The sequence below is a fragment of the Amblyraja radiata genome, chromosome 2, assembly GCF_010909765.2.
Source record: "Amblyraja radiata isolate CabotCenter1 chromosome 2, sAmbRad1.1.pri, whole genome shotgun sequence".
NCBI lineage: Eukaryota > Metazoa > Chordata > Chondrichthyes > Rajiformes > Rajidae > Amblyraja > Amblyraja radiata.
This window is the reverse complement of record NC_045957.1, coordinates 43,223,081-43,241,058: the sequence shown is the minus strand read 5'-3', so window position 1 is coordinate 43,241,058 and position 17,978 is coordinate 43,223,081. Positions and strand designations below refer to the sequence as shown.

At 46.0% G+C, this 17,978-nt stretch overlaps 1 long non-coding RNA gene across 1 annotated transcript; it reads right to left on the bottom strand.

The window, feature by feature from the left end:
- Positions 1 to 16,484: 16,484 nt before the first annotated feature.
- LOC116984171 lies at positions 16,485 to 17,156 on the bottom strand. The gene is made up of 3 exons (XR_004414901.1): positions 17,084 to 17,156; positions 16,925 to 16,990; positions 16,485 to 16,584 (listed from the first exon to the last, which is right to left on the bottom strand). It is a non-coding gene; the product is annotated as an uncharacterized LOC116984171 (long non-coding RNA).
- Between the last annotated feature and the right edge of the window lie 822 nt (positions 17,157 to 17,978).

Genomic DNA, 17,978 nt, shown 5'->3' with positions numbered 1-17,978 from the left:
CTTCAAAGGTAGAATGCTACACTATTTGCTGCCGCAAGGCAATATTCTTTGGCCTTTAGCAATGTTTTGCAAAATCTTAATGCTATTAATGGCTTGGCACATTACATTTTAGAATATCAAGCTGTTAAATTATTCCCTTAACTTATTGGAACTTATTGGAAGTTGTGTGTTACTTTATAAACCAAAAAAACAAAACAATTTACTGTGCACAAATGCGTACCCATACTGTCTAAAGATAAAATCGTGACTTCATTCTTCTCTTGTCTCAGAACTTTATTAATAATGATTGCTAATAATTTGTTACAGCATATTAATAATATAACAGATCTACTTGCACACTAAGTGTGTGAATAAAATCCCTGATGAGTTGAAATTGCATCTTTCTTGTCACCAGAAAGATGACAGGCCAAAAATTATTTTCCCACTGTTCTGTGCAATTAGAGCACTTTTAAAATGTGTTATAGGTTCTTCTTGTATGTTCATTTTGGGATTTAGTCCCCCCCCCCCCCCCCCCTCCCCTCCCTCCTGCACCTCACCCCCCCCCCCACCCCACTCTCTCTGCCCTACCCTGGCCTATTGTTGTTGTGTACTCTTCAGCCAAGTAGGTACCACTCCAAGTTAACTTTTTGGAGTATGCTTCTACCATTCACTCTGACTGTCGCTCTTATTAAGGGCCTGTCCCACTTACGCGACTTTTCAGAGGACTGTCTGTGACCTTCAAGCTTGGGGGCACTCGCCTGAAAAACTGCGAGCTGGAACGACCGTCAGCGTGGAACACACACACACACACAAACAAACACATTGCAAAGGCGGGGGCCAGGGAAAGCGGGGAAGCGGGGAAATTCACACGGTGCAAAGCCAAGGTGATACCTGCGATGAACAGGAAGGTTAAAGATGGCTTGCACAGTGTATGGTAAGTCCTTTAAAAGAGCAGGGAGGGGGAGGAGGGGAGAAGGGAGAAGGGGGGTGGGGGGAGAAGGGTGGAGAAGGGGGGGGGGGGGGGGGAGAAGGAGTGGAGACATTTTTAAGAAGCCAAACAACTTTTAATAAGCCAGAGATACACCGCTCTGAAGTTTAGCAGGCATTTAACATTTCCTTGGTTCTGAAAACTTGTGCTTACGTTATTTTTTCCCCAATGAGCCAATTAAAATGCCCGGTCAGCAAAGGAGATTAACTAAAACTAGCTACAGCTACCTCGACAACCTACAACGACATTGCGACCACACTACCACTGCACTACGACTTCAAAAGTATCGATTTTCTCCATGGCAACCAACTTGTTGAAACATTTTCACGACCATACTGAGGCCGTGAATAGTTACCACCTCTTCTCTCGACCATGAAGGAGACTCACCAGAGACCACCTACGAACATGTGGCGACCATGTAGCGAGCTTGTGGTGCGCGCAGAGTCTCCTGAACTCGCAAATAAGGTCGCCTAAGGGGGACAGACCCTTAAAGCTTCTGATCTTGTGTTCTGACATCATCACTGATTCATTTGCTCGTCTGTTAACCATTTTAATTTACTCTCCCTGACGCCCTCTTTCCCACCTCTGTCCTTTCTATGCCTCACATTGTCACCATGACCATCCCCAACCCTGGTCCTTTCATTCTCTCTTCTTCACACCCTATTACAACAATCTCAATGGAAAAAAAGTTTACCGTGCATCTTTGCTTGTGAGGCAAATTCTAACATGCAGATTGCCGTGAGCCTCACCTGCAGTAGGACACATATGTTGTGGGCTTCTGCACACAGGATTTCTTTAATGTGTTCTTTTAAGCGGTGAAGAATTTGAATGTTGGCTGGGTTAAATTATGACTGGGTTCCTCAATGACTAACACCCACGTGGAAACCACATCCTGTGGTAATTGATGACATTGTGGGGTAGTAAAACCAGTTTATTCAGATTGTAGTGTAGCCAATAATGGGCAGCAATTGGCACGTTATGAAGAGGACCTATCTCTTGCTTTACTGTTCATGCACAATGTATCAAGAAAATGTGATGGATTGAAGGCTACAAGGCCATTAATTTATATTAATATCAGGCTCAGTGGCTTCCATAACAAGTGATATTCATGTGGAAATTTAATGAACCCTTTGAAATCACGCAGCTGCCTCTGATAACTGCCTGGATTTGAGTAACAGTCCCGTGCTACTGAAAGGCATTCAAAGAGGTTGCTTATTCTGCAGCAGCTCTGGCAACAATTATAAAGAGCTGCCAACAGAATTTTCAGCTGATCCAGTAAAAAAATAATTATTCCATCACAGGATGTGGGTAGGCCAACATTTATCATCCATCTATATTTGCCCTTGAGAGGGGTTTCTTCAACCATTGAATACAAGAGCTAGAAACAGGACAGAAGGACCGTTCAGTTCTTTTGTAACTTTGTTGATGCCAATATGTGGTGACACTTTTTTATTGCTTAGGTTGCATGCAAAACAAAGTATTTCACTGCACCTAGGTACACATGTGACAATGAAGCATCATTTATTCATTCATTCAATCATTAATTCATCCAGGAGTGTATCTTTGGTCCTTGTGCTTGCTCAGTCATTCAATATGATCATTTGCCACAGCACCACTTTCCTGTATTAAGGAATTTGGGAAAAACAGAGTTCATCTCAAAACATCTATCAACCTCTGCCTTGGATATACTCAATAATTGAGACTCCACAGCTCTTATGGATAATGAGGTCCAAAGATGCACTATCATCTGGGTGAAGAATTTCATTTTATCACTATCCTGAAAAGCCAAGACCTTGTCTTGAGACTCTGTTGCAGGCATTCTAGTTAGGGAACATCGTCATGACAGTTGTGCCCGAAAATCCCCAAAACATTTTTCATATTTTAATGAGATTACTTCTCTTTCTTCTAAAGTCAAGAATGTATCTTAATCGACAGTTTGCTTAATCTCTCTTCATAAGCAAACCATGCCTGCCTGGGAACTAAAATGCTCCTTGAATTGCAATCCGCAAAGGGTGGTGGGTGTCAAAAAATGAGCTGCCAGAGGAGGTAGGGACTATCACAACATTTAAGAAACAATTAGACAGGTACATAGACAGGACAGGTTTGAAGGGATATGGGCCAAACACAGCAAGTGAGATTAGTGTAGATAGGACATATTGGCTGGTGTGGGCAAGTTGGGCTGAAAGGCCTGTTTCCATACTATATGACTATGAGTCTAAATGAGATGTTATGGACTTTCAGTCCCTTTCATTACTTCAATACTCTTAACTCCTGGTAATTTATTTCAGCTCCTCATTCACTCAAAGATGTTGCTCTCTACTATTTCCAAGCTGTCTGTGTCTTCTTCAGCAACAATTTCTTCATGGAAATGTCTTCTTAAGTTTAACTTGGTATTATGTTGAACACAAACATTGTGGGCCAAAGGGCCTGTTCCTGTGTTGTACTCTCTCTCTAGGCTCTCTCTCAATTTTTTAATCCCCAGATGCTGCCAAACACAAACTTTGCCTTGGACTTCACATTAGTGCTTTTCCATGATCTTTTAATTCCCCAAAAGATACATTGTACATCGGCGAGACCAAACGTAGACTGAGCGATCATTTCGCTGCTCACCTTCTCTTAGTCCGCCTGAAACTACCTGATCTCCCGGTTGCTAAACATCTTAATTCTGCTTCCCATTCCTACACATTCTGTCCTAGGTCTCCTCCATTGTCAGAGTGAGGCTAAACACAAATTGGAGGAACAGCAATTTTGCCTCTCATATTTCGCTCGGGCAGCTTACAAAATGGTATGAATAATGATTTATCTCACTTCAGGTAGCCCCGGCATTCCCTGTCTCTCTATCCCTCCCCCAGCCAAGTCGCACCAGCTTCTCGTTTTCACCCAACAAACAGCTAGCAATGGCCTGTTTCCTTTATCATCAATACTTTTATGCATACCTTTCATTCATTGTTCTTTATTTCTGCATCATCGTCTATATCTCTCGTTTTCCCTTCCCATGACTTTCGGTCTGAAGAATGTCCTCGACCCGAAACGTCACCCATTCCTTCTCTCCAGAGATGCTCCCTGTTCCACTGAGTTACTCCAGCTTTTTGTGTCTATCTTCAGTTTAAACCCATATCTGCATCTGCAGTTCCTTCCTACACATACATTAGTAAACCAGCATCTGCAGTTCCTTATTACACATACATTCTTTTATCTACGGGTTCCCTAACCAAGATATAGATCTGCTCTTGGACGTGGGATTTTCCCTTGTGTGTTTTGCCATGGCAAAGCACGTGAATGAACACGAGTCATCATCACTCAATGACACTTAATGCCTTGGGCTGCGCATGTTATTGAATTTCCAAACAGTGGGCCAATGGCCAAAACAGTGATTGGCATGCTGCATAACAGCTGCATAGCTGCAGGTTAACATGACCTTGTGAGCACAACACATTTCTAAGCTTTTATGTCAGGTTTCTAAGGAGTGGGGAACTGGAAAAATCAAGCACTTTGAGATGTTTCCTAGAATCTTAAAATAAAGTTGCATTTTCTTGGGCATCATTATGCTGAGACAGATTTCTTGGACTTGCTGAGGACCAATCAAGAAATAATGTGAAGAAGGCCCTGATGGAAAATGCACAAACCTCTTGATTGTCTTGTTGGTTACAAGGTTGGCTTCACCACCATGAAGTGATGATCAATCAAGGCAGAAATTTTCCAAAACTGTTTCTATAATATTCACCCTACGTGTTCAACTTGTTCATGAGCACAACAGGAATTTTGAGGCCTACTTCTTTCAATTTTGTTTTGCTGTGCTCTTGATGCTTTCTGATGTTCTGATTAGTTCACCAATGTTAGTAGGTTATGGTGTATGTCCTGATAACTAAGGAACCTATGCATTCTTGGATGTTGCATTTTCAAATAAAGGTTCTATTAAAAATTTAAAATCTGCTCTGCCAAACAACTATTTTGACGCATTTTGCTGCAATATCAACAGGAGATTTGCAAGTGTTCTTAGAATGTTTTACTTTGCAGGGTAAGAATAAAACAACATTGCAAATGTTGGCAGCTTTGCTGTATCTGCTGCGTTTTCTGTGTTTATTAACACATATATTGTAACCAGCTCCAATCCCTTGGGATGTTTAATTAAAATGAGTGGGAAGGGCCTGCAAGTGTCTTATTGTTTAGAATTGGCGGCTACACTGAGCACAGTCATATATTATATACATCATTAAGCAGATGAAAGCAATGTTAAATGGTCATTAATCAAAACACCACTGCTAAAGTAATTTCAGTTATTTCCATGTTCTGTGGTAGCATTTAAGTTAACATGTGTAACAGAACAATTTTTGCAAAATGGGTGCATTACATGTTTCTTTTGGAATCCACCCAGCAGTATTTTCCAGGCAGGGGTTACATCAAACAATCGGTTCCTCTTGGACAAATTAGTGTTTGCCAATTATTCTGAGGTTCAGTGTGGAAATAATATTGAATATATGCAATTGTTCAAACTGGTGTGAGTTTTTTCTCCAGTTTGGCAAGACAATTGTGGGCCTTCCTATCTGTGGAGTATCACTGGTGCTCAATGTAGAGTTAGATGGGAGCATAATCCAAGGGATTGCAATAGAGAAGCCTTATAAAGCACGTTGGCAACAGCAGATCTGTTCACGTCATCACATCTGTTTTGTTTTTATGTTGAACTGGAAGGCAATCTAGCAAGCTAATATATGATTGTAAGTCAACAAACTGGTTTACTTGACATTAAACACATGAATAAGCCCGGCGAGGCTCCTAGTGCTTAGTTAAACCTGACACAAACAGGGCAGTATCATTATCTCATTGAGGAAAACTAAGCAGTTAAATGTTTATTATTTATGTAATCCAATTTCAAAGAATTTTAAGGATTTTACTTGCATGCTGGTTAATAACTTTGAAATAATCTTAGTATTTTTCATGCATATTTATTTCATGAATATTCATGGCAATATATTATGATTAGTTCATGAATATTGTTTATTAAGGTCACATTAACAATGTCTTGTGAGTCTGTAACCGTGTCCTTATTAGTTATAAAAGGCCTTCAGTGGCTGCAGTTGTTCATCAGTGCTGACACTCCTGTGCTCTGCTTAACCATTGGTGTTCCATGTCCATGGAATACTGCATCTGGAGGCACACGGAACAAACAGCATGCCTCATGGATCGGTGGAATTTGAGTTTGGGGCAATAAGAGATTTGTTGCAATGTCCATTTCAATGTCGCTACCACTTTGTACCTAACACTTGCAGCAGTTCCCATCATTTCACGTTTACTGAAGGTTACGCCAATATGATCATTCCAACTTTCAATTAACCAGCAATTTGTTTGTTTTAGAATAGGGCAAGATATCACATAGTAACATTAGGTCATTTATATTTTCTCTCCACAAATAAAAATAGAAAATGCAAGAAAAACTTGCAGGATAGCATCTATGCAAAAATAAACAGTTAACGTTTAAGGTTGAAACATTAACTGTTTATCTTTCCATAGATGCTGACTAACCCTGTGGGATTTTCCCACATTTACAGCTTTTTATTTCAGATTTCAAGCATCTGCAGTTTATTTGCAGTTTATTTGGAATTTATATTTCTCTTTGCAGATACTTTATGATCTGCTGTGCATTTTCAAAACTACATTATATTTCTATTTTCCTGCAGCTCTGTGTCCTGCATCTCACAATTCCAGCATGTTGTTTATTTTCACTATAACGACCTTCATCATACACTCTTTCAAATGACTCAGTGATGATTGAAAATCGAAGTTTGCAGAATCTGGAAATCTGAAATAAAAACAGAAAATACAGGAAACATGCAGCTGGTCAGGCAGCGTCTGTGGAAAGAAAAACAGTTAAGCCTTTCTTCAGAACTATGAAAGTGAGAAATATTGGTAGTTTAGAGATGCATTGAGTTTGGAAAGGGATGGATAGGAGAAAGGGATAATCTCTGATTAGGCGAGACCATGATTGCTGAGAGGATTTTAATGTTTTTTGGAGCTTTGTGGTTATTAGATTAATAAAGCAGTTAGAGGAAGTGAGAGGTTATTGAACCAGAAACCAAATGCAGGTTGCAAGAATAACCCCATAGATTAGCCCCATACATTCACTAGTGTCTGTGGAAAGAGATAACGGAGTTGGTGTCGTAGATAAACAATCTAACAGCAGAAATGGGCTGAAAAAGCAAGCTATGTAAAATTGGTTAGTTCAATATTTAATCTCAAGGGCTCCAATATGCTCAGATGGAAGATGAGTTGCTACTCATCAAGTCTGTTGGACTTCATTGGACTAATGCAGCTGGCCATGGAGAGAGATCAAAGTAGTTTTGTTTAGTTTAGTTTATTTTAGGGACACAGCGCAGAAACAGGCCCTTAGGACAACCGAGTCCACGCCAACCAGCAATCCTCACACACTAACACTATCCTACACACACTAGGGACAATTTAAAATGTTACCAAGCCAATTAGCCTACAAACCTGTCCATCATTGGAGTGGAGGAGGAAACCGGAGATCCGAGAGAAAACCCAGACGGTCACGGGGAGAATGTACAAACTCCTTACAGACAACACCCGCAGTTAGGATCAAACCTGGGTCTCTGGCAAATCTACTGCTGCTCCACCGTGTCGCCGTTGGAGTGGGATGGAGAATTAAAGTAACAAGCAACTGGACAAGGTGTCACCCATGCAGAAGGAGTGTATATGTGCAGAACCCCATGTTTGTTTAGTTTCTTCAATTGTATTAGGAGCATTGAAAGTAAAACACTAGACAGAAAAAAATTCAATTGAAACACTGCTTCACTTGAAAGGATCCCTGGATGGTAAGAAAGGGACAGGGTGAAAGAGCAGGCCCTACATCTCCTGCCAGTATATGGGTAAACTGCCAGAAAAAATAATGTGGTTAGTGCTGCTCAAAGAACAGACTGGAAAAGCATGAAGGAAACTACTGAATGCAAAAAGGGGAGAGGATGCCATTCCCAAGCCCCATACTTCTCTTATTCTTAAAGATGTGGGAATATTGGAGTTACGGTCAAAGACTTTGACAACCATGGTATGGGCAAACCACAGTTTAGGAGAAGAAAAGGCAACTTGCGGACACCTGTGCAGAAAGTTTGATCAATGGAGCAGAAACTATAGATATTGAGCAACTAGGAGAAAGGATTGGAGGCCTTACGGGAAGTGGATGATGAGGAAATATAGTTGAGATAGCTTTAATTGTCTCTGGACTTGTAAAGAACGTTTGTTGCTCATCTATCACCTGAGGTAGAGGCAGAAAAGAAAGGAAAGAGGCAGAGATCTGAAAGAGAGAGCGAGGTGAAAATCGTTGGCAGAACAATGAAATGTTCAAGTTCTGTATGAGTGCTGGAAGTAGCACCGTTACAGTCATCAACGTAAAGGAAACAGATTTGATGGAGGTGACCCTCAGTAGGAATTAACCAAAAAAGTTCCCCTCTGTAATTAACCTGCATTCATTTCTCTCTCTTGGATGGTATTGAAGACAATTATGTCACCTGTGGAACAATGGTCAGTACCCAATCACAGACATTCCCTCTGTTCGTAAGTTCATGTTCTAGGAGGAGAATTAGGTCATTCAGCCCATCAAGTCTATTCCGCCATTCCATTATGGCTGATCTATCTTTCTTTTCAACCCCATTCTCCTGCCTTCTCCCCATAACCCCTGACACCCTTACTAATCAATAATCTATAAATTTCCACCATAAAAATATCCATTGACATGGCCTCCATAGCCACATGTGGCAATGAATTCCACAGATTCACCACCTTCATCTTCTTTCAAAACGTGCATCCTTTTATTTTGATGCTGTGACCTCTGGTCCTAGACTCTTCCACGAGTGTAAACATCCTCTCCATGTCCACTCTACCCAGGCCTTTCACAATTATCTTCATCTCTCTCCCTCTCTGCAACTTAAAAGTTAAAAACACTTGCTTCCCCACTTTTCTTGTTTTGACATAAGGGCCATCAATCTATCATCTATCTATATATTAAAACTGTGTGTGTGTGTGTGTGTGTGTGTGTGTGTGTGTGTGTGTGTGTGTGTGTGTGTGTGTGTGTGTGTGTGTGTGTGTGTGTGTGTGTGTGTGTGTGTGTGTGTGTGTGTGTGCGTGTGTGTTTCTGTGTGTGTGTGTGTGTGTGTGTGTGTGTGTGTTTGTGGGTGCCAGATTCGGCCTTTGATTCATTGCTATGCCAAAACAATGGCACAATGACGTCACAATGGCAACATGCCGACCTATCCAGGCCCACCTGCCTCCAGGCCCAGCCCCCCGCCGCTGTGGATTAAAGGCGCAGAGAGATGTAGAAACTTCAGCAGAACAAACATTCTACAGCTCCGTTCCGCTGTAGCTTCTTTGTTCTACACATCTCAACACATCACCTTGGCTTTACAGAGTCAGAAGTCACTTCTCTCTCTCTCTCTCTTCATTTGGCAGCATGGCTCTGCTCCACCCCCCGCTGCCCGCACCATGTCAAGTACGCTCGCGCTGCTGGACTCATGGCCGGCCGCCTGACCGCCACCCACTTCACCTCTCTCCGTCATCCTCCCCCTCCTCTCCCCTCCTTCACCCCCACTTCCCCCTCGCTCGGATCCGGCGCCTGGTGGAGAGGCTGCTGCCGCGGTCCAAGCCCGGTTCGACGCCCGCCTCGCTCGGGGTCCTCAGGTCGATCCCCGCCCAACGCCTGGTGGAGAGGCTGTCCGCCATGTCCGCTGCCCAGTGCCTGGTGGAGAGGCTGCTGCCTTACTGGAGCAGAGCCTGGAGCTGGAGTGAGGGCAACATCTCTCTCCCCCTCTCCTCTCTCCTCCCCCACCCCCCTTCGCTCTCCCCCCCACCCCCATCCCTCTCCCCACACCCTTCCCTCTCTCCCCCCACCCCCTTCCCTCTCCCCACTCTTCCCCCTCCCTCCACACTCTTCCCCCTCTCTCCCCTACCCCATCTCCCTCCGCCCCCCACAACTCTCTCCACCTCCCCTCCCCCACCCATCTCTCCTCCCCCCTCTCCATCTCCATCTCCTCACCCCTCTCCCCCTCCTCCTCCCACCCCCATCCCTCTCTCCCCACCCCCCTTCTCTCACTCCCCCCACCCCCTTGCCCCTACCACTCTGTCCCTCTTCCATCACTCCCCCTACCCCCTCCCCCTCCCTCTCTCCCACTTCCACCACTTCCCCCTACACCTCTCCCCCTCCCTCCCCATGCTTCCACTTATCTCCCACCATCCCCACCCCTCCCCATCTCCCTCCCCCACCCCTCTCTCTCCCCCCTCCCTTCCCTCTCCCTCCCCACTCTTCCCCCTCTCTCCGCTCTCCCCCTCCCTCCACACTCTTCCCCTCTCCCTCCCCTCCCTCTCTCCTCCTCCCCACCCTCTTTCCCCCCTCCCCCACCCTCTCTCACAACCTACCCCACCCCTCTCTCCTCCTCATTCCCCCCCCTCTCTCCCCTCTCCCTCTCTCCTCACCCCTCTCCCCTCCCACCCCAACCCCCACATCACTCTCCCCCCATCTCTCCCCCTACCCATCTCTGCCTCCCCCACCACTACCCCTACCCCTCTCCTACTCTTACCCTTCCCCTCCCTTCCCACTCTTCTCCCTCCCCCCTACCACTCTCCCCCTCCCTCCACACTCTTCCCCCTCTCCTTCCTCCTTCCCCATCCTCCTTCTGTCCCTCTCTCCCCTTCCCCCACCCCTCTCTGCCCCCTCCCCCTCTCCCACCCACTCCCCCAACCCCCTCTCCTCCTCCCCTTCCCCCCTCTTTCCCCCCTTTCCATCTCCCTCTCTCCTCACCGCTCTCCCTCCTCCCCTCCCACCCCCTCTCTCCCCCTCCCCCACCCTTCACCCCCATCTCCCCGCTACCCCTTTACCCCTCACTCCCCACTCTTCCCCTCTCCCTCCCCCCACCCCCACCTCTCTTCCTCCCCCCTCCCTCTCTCTTCCCCTACCCCTCTCTCCCCTTCCCCTCATCCCCTCTATCCACCTATAACATCCCCTCCCCCCCTCTCCCACCCCCCTACCTCTCTCCCCCCTTCCTGTCCTCCCCGTTCACCTACCACTCCCCACTCTCCTCCTCCCTCTCTCCCCACCCCGTCTTCCTCTCCCCCCCCGTCCCCCCGCCTGTGTGTTCGGGGGGTGGTTAGTGTGTGTGTGTGTGTGTGTGTGTGTGTGTGTGTGTGTGTGTGTGTGTGTGTGTGTGTGTGTGTGTGTGTGTGTGTGTGTGTGTGTGTGTGTGTGTGTGTGTGTGTGTGTGTGTGTCATTTTGCGTTTGAAACGCATCTCCTCGAAAACCAGATGCCGAAACGGGGAAATGTTTACATATTTCAGTAGAGATTTTCTTTGTGATTTAAAAAATCCACTCTTCTGTACACCTGACCTTTTTTTAATCTGACCGCTGCCCTGCTGATGACGGTACAATAACAGTGACATTTTGACAACTTCTGGTAGAAATTTTCCTTATGATTTCAAAAATCCAATCTTCTATAAATTTGTACAATTATTTCCCGAGACAGTTACTAAAATTTATAACCAAATTGACATTTAAAAAAAAATTAAGGTTGCCCAGCTGCTGACCTCACAATGCATTTCCTCGTGCCCCCCACCGCATGCGCAGTTTCCCATGAGGTACGTTAGCCCACCCACCCCTCGTTCTTCAAAAGGCGCAAAAAGATCGGGAAAGTTCTGCAGAAAAGATCCAACAGCTCAGCTCTGCTATAGGATCTTTGGTCAGATGCGCCCATGCGCTGAAGAAGTTTTCTCGCTGCCCATGCAGCTAGTGAAGCCTCGCCCGCCCGCCCGCTCACTCAGCTGCCGGTTTCCAGAGAGTCAAGCCGGTGCTGTCTCTCTCCGCTGTTCGCAGCACACTCACTCGCCCGGCTTCCCCCCCCCCCCCCCTTCTCACCTCCTCCCCTCTCCTCCCTCCCTCTCTCCCCTCTCCTCTCTACCCGACCTCCTCTCCATGTCCATGTTCGTGGCCCGATCCTCTGTAATGCTGGTGGAAGCTTTTGGCAGTCCTCAGCAAAGAGCCTATAGCTCGCTACAGGATCTTTGGTCCTCGGATCACTCCGGGCTCGCTCGGGCCCCCGCGACCTGCTGCCCCGCCCCACTCCTCTCTCTCTCCCCCTCTCTCTCCCACTCTCTCTCCCCCTCTCTCTCTCCCCCTCTCTCTCCCCCTCTCTCTCCCCCTCTCTCTCCCCCTCTCTCTCCCCCACCCCCCATGCCCTCCCTCCCCTAAACCCCTTTCTCCCCTCCACCCTTTCCCTACCCCCTTCCCCCTTCTCTCTCCCCCTCTCTCTTCTCCCCTCTTTCTACAATACAATACTTCAATTTATTGTCATTTGGACCCCTTGAGGTCCAAACGAAATGTCGTTTCTGCAGCCATACATTACAAAACAAAAAGACCCGAGACACAACACAGTTTACACAAACATCCATCACATCGTTGTGATGGAAGGCAAGAAAAACTTATCTCTCCACTGCACTCTCCCATCTCTTTCTCCCCTCCTCCCCCTCCCCCTCCCTCTCCTCCTCCCCTCCACACCCCCCCCCCTCCTTCTGTATCTTGCCCTTCTGTCTCTGCCCCTCTCTCTCTGTCTCTCCCCATTCTCTCTCCGCCCTCACTCTCTAACCCCCCCCTCCCTCTCTAGACGAGTTGGGGGCTATGTGTCAGTGGATAGGGCGTTCATGGGGTAAAAGGAGTAAATGAATAATATTATTATAATATCAAGGTGGGAAATTAGTGTGTGTGTGTGGGGGGATAGTTAGTGTGTGTGTTGGGGGGGGGGGGTGTGGTTAGTGCATATGATGCCGCATGCTCCCCTCCTCTCTACCACCGGCTACCCTCCTCTCCCCCCATCCACATCTCCCCCCTCCTCTTCACCCTCCACCTCCTCCTCTCCCCTCCCATCTCCTCTCCCCCCTCCTCTCTACCCCCTCTCTCCCCACTACTCTCTCTTCTCCCTCCCTCCCTCCCTCCCCCCCTCTCCGCCCTCCTCTCTACCCCCTTCTACCTCCCCCCTCTCCCCCTCCTCTCTCTCCCTCCCTTCCTCCGCATCCCCTAACCACTACCCCCCCATCCAACCCCCCTCCTCCACCATCATCCCCCTCCCCCTCTCCCTGCCACCCCTCACTTTCCCCCCACTCGCCCCCTGCTGTCTACCTCATCCTCTCTCCCCCTTCCTCTCTCCCCCTCCTTTCTCTCCCTCTCCCCCCCCTTCACCCCTCCCCCTCCCCCTTCCCCCTCCTCCTCCCCCCCTCCACCTCCCTCACCTTCCCTCCACTCCTCCCACCTCTCTCCCTCTACCCCCCTCCCTCCCCCTCCCACCCCCCCGCAAGGGGACGGGACCCAACGGGTCCCCCTTGGTCTAGTATACTATTAAATATCTCATCTTGTTTCTATGTGTGTGTGTGTGTGTCTGTGTGATGGTATTTTCGCCAAAACGGTACACGGTGGTGCTAACATTTTTGCAGAACCTTATTCAGCTTTTTCCTGTCGTCGATCTAATCGTTTCCTTCAGATTTGGTGTTATATTTCACTAGTTATTTATATATAAATGTTTAAAAAAAACAACTTTGAGAATAATAACTGACTGTGAGAGGGAGACGTTTCTGGCAGGTTCGAGTGATGACATCACAATGGCATCTCACAGTCCTCCAATCACAATGGGGTCTCATTTACACAGGCTGCCGTGAACATTCCGTCAACCAAAAATGACATCACAATGTGATCTCTGCTGCCAAAACAAGCTGTGAGTGTGGGGGATGGGAGGAGAATAAATGTTATTGAAACATTGTGTTTAGTGGGGGAGTGCGAAAGGGGATAGGTGAGGGAGGGAGTGACTGAGGGTAGGAGAGGGAGGGAGAGGTGGCAGACAATGGGATCAGCAGTTTCAAGGGGAGTAAGGAGAAAGTGAGATTGCCCCCCCCCCCCACATGGGAAGGATTGATAGAGGCAGTTAGGCAGTTATGATGTCACAAAGCCCTCCCGACGACAATGTTGCTAGCCCAGAACACTGAGTCTTTCACAGCAAATGTCAATAAGGGAAATAATCTGCCAGCCTAATGGCCGGTTCTCACGGTGCGACCTGACGCAAGTTGTCACCAGAGTGAAGTGGTCGTGGTCCAGCACGAGTTCCGCACGATATAACGGGGGGTAGATAAAGAGTTCCCACGGTACTCGGCAATTCTGTCATTTGTGCGAGTGACTTGTCCGTCTCCCGATCTTTCCCGTTAATCGTGAATGAACATCGTGGACTGTAGTGTAGTTAATCACGTGGCACAAATGATGTCACTTTTTTTCACACACTATATAAATATCCTCCGTTCATAGAATTGGCTCATTTGTAGACATGCCTATACAAAGTTGGTTCGAGTACAGGCTGGTTGTTATTTTCATTGACGCGCTGTATGCATTAGCGCAACATGTGCATCGAAAACGCTTGCGTGAAGGCAGAAAGGTGAGATTAATTAAAAAGAGAATTAAGAGGAAGTCTCACTGGGTTAAGCCCATGTTTCAACGGAGACCTCAATTTGGACAATATGAGCAACTGCTTAATGTGCTGTGCGAAGAGGATAAAAGTGCATTCAAAAACTTTGTCAGAATTTCACCCGAGCTCTTTAATGAGTTAAAGAATAATTTGGGACCTCTGCTGAAGAAGACTGACACTGTAATGAGAAAGGCACTGGAACCAGGGTTGCGCATAGCAATCACCCTCCGCTACTTGGCCTCAGGCGATTCTTATAAAAGTCTATCTTACAACTTTCTTGTCGCCACCAACAGCATCTGTGGTATTGTCCGAGAAACCTGTGAGGCGATCATCCAATTTTATTCAGCTGAAGTGATGGAATGCCCCAGTACACCAGATGCGTGGAAGAGAGTTGCACTGGTGTTTGAAAACAGGTGGAACTTTGCTCACACATGTGGGGCTTTGGATGGCAAGCATGTGGCAATTCGTAATCCACCCGGAGGTGGCTCAAATTATTTCAATTACAAGAAATTCCACTCAATTGTACTCATGGCGGTGGTTGATTATAACTACAACTTCCTGTATGTGGATGTGGGCACACCTGGAAGTGTTGGTGATGGCCGGATTTGGAAAGAAACCTGGCTTGGAAAGAAAATGGAAGGTGGAACAGCAGGCATGCCTGATCCAGAACCTCTGTCAGGAGAAGACAGCCCGGACATCCCATATGCGATGGTTGCTGATGAAGCCTTTCCACAGAGGAATCTAACTAGGGAACAGAGGATCTTCAATTACAGGCTGTCAAGGGCCAGGAGGGTAGTAGAAAATTAGTTTGGCATCTTGGCAAACAGATTTAGATGCTTGCTCAAGACAATGGAGCAGAGGCCCAAGAATGTGGAGAGTATAGTATATGCAGCATGTGTTCTGCACAACCTGATCCGAATGAGAGGTGCAGCTGCTGGATCAGCAACATCCATCCAGGACGGTGACATAGTGGACAGTGACACAGGGGAAGTAACACTAGGTGCTTGGAGAAGTGGTGCGAACAAGTTGAAAATGGTCCCACTGCAGCGTTTGAAAGGTAACTCGGGCACATCCAGTGTGAAAGAGCAAAGAGACCATCTCTGCGCTTACTACAATTCACAATTGTGGAGTGTGCCGTGGCAGGACAGCTATATTGATGGGTAGCCAACCACAGGAACACTACTGCATGTTATAAGCTGACTTCCTAGTGTTGTCCTCTGAAAAGTGCTTCCAATAAGATGTTCGTCCGCAAAACCTGCCGTTTAGAACATTGCATTGTCCCTTTAAATGCCTGAGTTCACGCTTGTAGCGGAGGTTGATGGATATAATGTGTTTTAAATAATCTTGCGTGCCTCATTTGTTGTATTTCGTGTTTGCGAGGCCCTTTTACAGACAAATGTTTTGTGTGATGCATCTTCTCTCAATATGTGACAGAATTCGTCTTCTTATATTGTCAAATAGGAATAAAGACTTTGTATCACATTTACCGTGCTGATTGTCTTATTTCATTTTCTACCAAGAGGTGAAGAACACGTTTAAATAGCTGAACATTTCAGGGTCCTGCACACTCAAAAATGTAAATGAGTGAAAATGTGATTATATCACCTCCATTAAGGTATGTTGTGTTTCAGCATGAGAGGGATTATAACATTAGAGACATTCATCTTGTAGTGATGTATTAATGACGATTTGCAGACATCAAGCTGATAGTAAAAAATAAATTTATTTAGCAGTGAGGTAAACAAGCAATGACAATCAAAATGCTGAGGTAAAAGCTTTATCACACTTCAGGATATAATAAAATGTGGAGCCACCAACAGAGAAAAAAAATGCACAAGAGTAAAGGACACATAAATTAACATACAGACATTTACAAAGGACTATAGATGTCACACTAAATGGTGAGTGGCCAAGAAATAAAATAAACTAAAACTCAAACTGTTATTTGAAACACCACAAAAAATATTCTCAGCTTCCGAGGGTTAACTGGGGTAGTTCACGTCAGCGCAACCTGCTGCACTTTCTTGAAAAGGACTTTGTGCACGGACCTCTCCGTAAACAACAGGCAAAGGTGGATTTCGAGCAGGCTGCAGCTCTGCAAACATCAGAGGTGATGGTGAGTGTCTCTAGAAGGAAATTAAGAAGTACATGTGAAAAATTTCTCACGGACCTTACAATTGCAGGACCTTTCATTAAAGTTCCCTTTGAAGATGAGAGTTCTTCTCTTGAATCTCATTAACACAACTCATGAATAAGTTGTTGTCCATATGCGGATGCTAATGTTTATTTTTTAATTTATATCGCACTAAACACAATAGTCTGAAGTCTGAAGAAGGGTTTCGGCCCGAAACGTCGCCTATTTCCTTCGCTCCATAGATGCTGCTGCACCCGCTGAGTTCCTCCAGCAATTTTGTGTACCTTCGATATTCCAGCATCTGCAGTTCCCTTTTGAACACAATAGTTTACCTGTTCAGCACGGAATGGTGGATGTCCCCCCATTGCACGCGGCAATCCATAGGGCCTGTCTGTGTACTTTAGAATCACAGAGTTATGTATTAGTCAATGTATTAATAAAAACACAGATTATGAATCAAGTTAGGGAAGCGCACATATATTTGTTAATACCTGGTCATAGAAGTGAGGCGGGCGAGGCTGAGGAACCAGTGGACGCTGCGCCTCAGGTGCACGTGCTTCCATTAGCTGCACAGACAACACCACACATTAAAACTATGTTGCTTTATGATGTGAGAAATAAAGAGTTTTAACAGAGACGCTGAATGAAGGGAATCATTTTAAGAATAGATCTATACCTTGTTATTTCTATAAGTGATCGCCCCATTTATCATATGCCATGCAAAATCCCATTCACCATCACTTATTTCATCTTCCATCATTGAGTGACAGAAGTCGAATGTCCTGTGCGTGAAGCCCATTGGTGTCACGCGTCCTTCCTCCAACAATCTTTCGCAGTCTCGAATAATTTTATGGAGCTGAAAATTCAGAGCGCAAATATAAAAATCAGCAAAATGCTGGGTGGGTGCATTGTCCAATAAGCATCAAGTTTATATACTCACACTACTAATGCTGTCTACATCTGTCCCTTCTTCAGCACCTCCGGGTGTGGTGAGGTCGATGCTTGCACTGTGCCTACTGCGGTGCTGTTGGCTGGTGGATGGGCTCGGTGTGGAAGTCCCTTCCAGAGGATCATCCAACGCCTGTTCAATTATGTGTTTTTCCTGTAGGAATTACATGAAGTCATTTACACATAGTGTCCAGAGCCTCAAGACCTCAAAAATGTGTTGTAATAAAAGTACCTTGGGTGCGCTAGTCCTGGTCACTGCACGCACAATATGCCCTGATAGGAAACGCCACCTCTCCTCTATCCACCTATTCCTCTCTGTCTGTCTGTTTCCAGCTGACCCTGATCTGGTCCCAAGTGCGGTGATTTTTCCGTAAATGGTCCTCTGGTTAGCGAACCATTTGCAAAAGTTGGTCATCTGCATTAAAGTAGAGTGCTGGA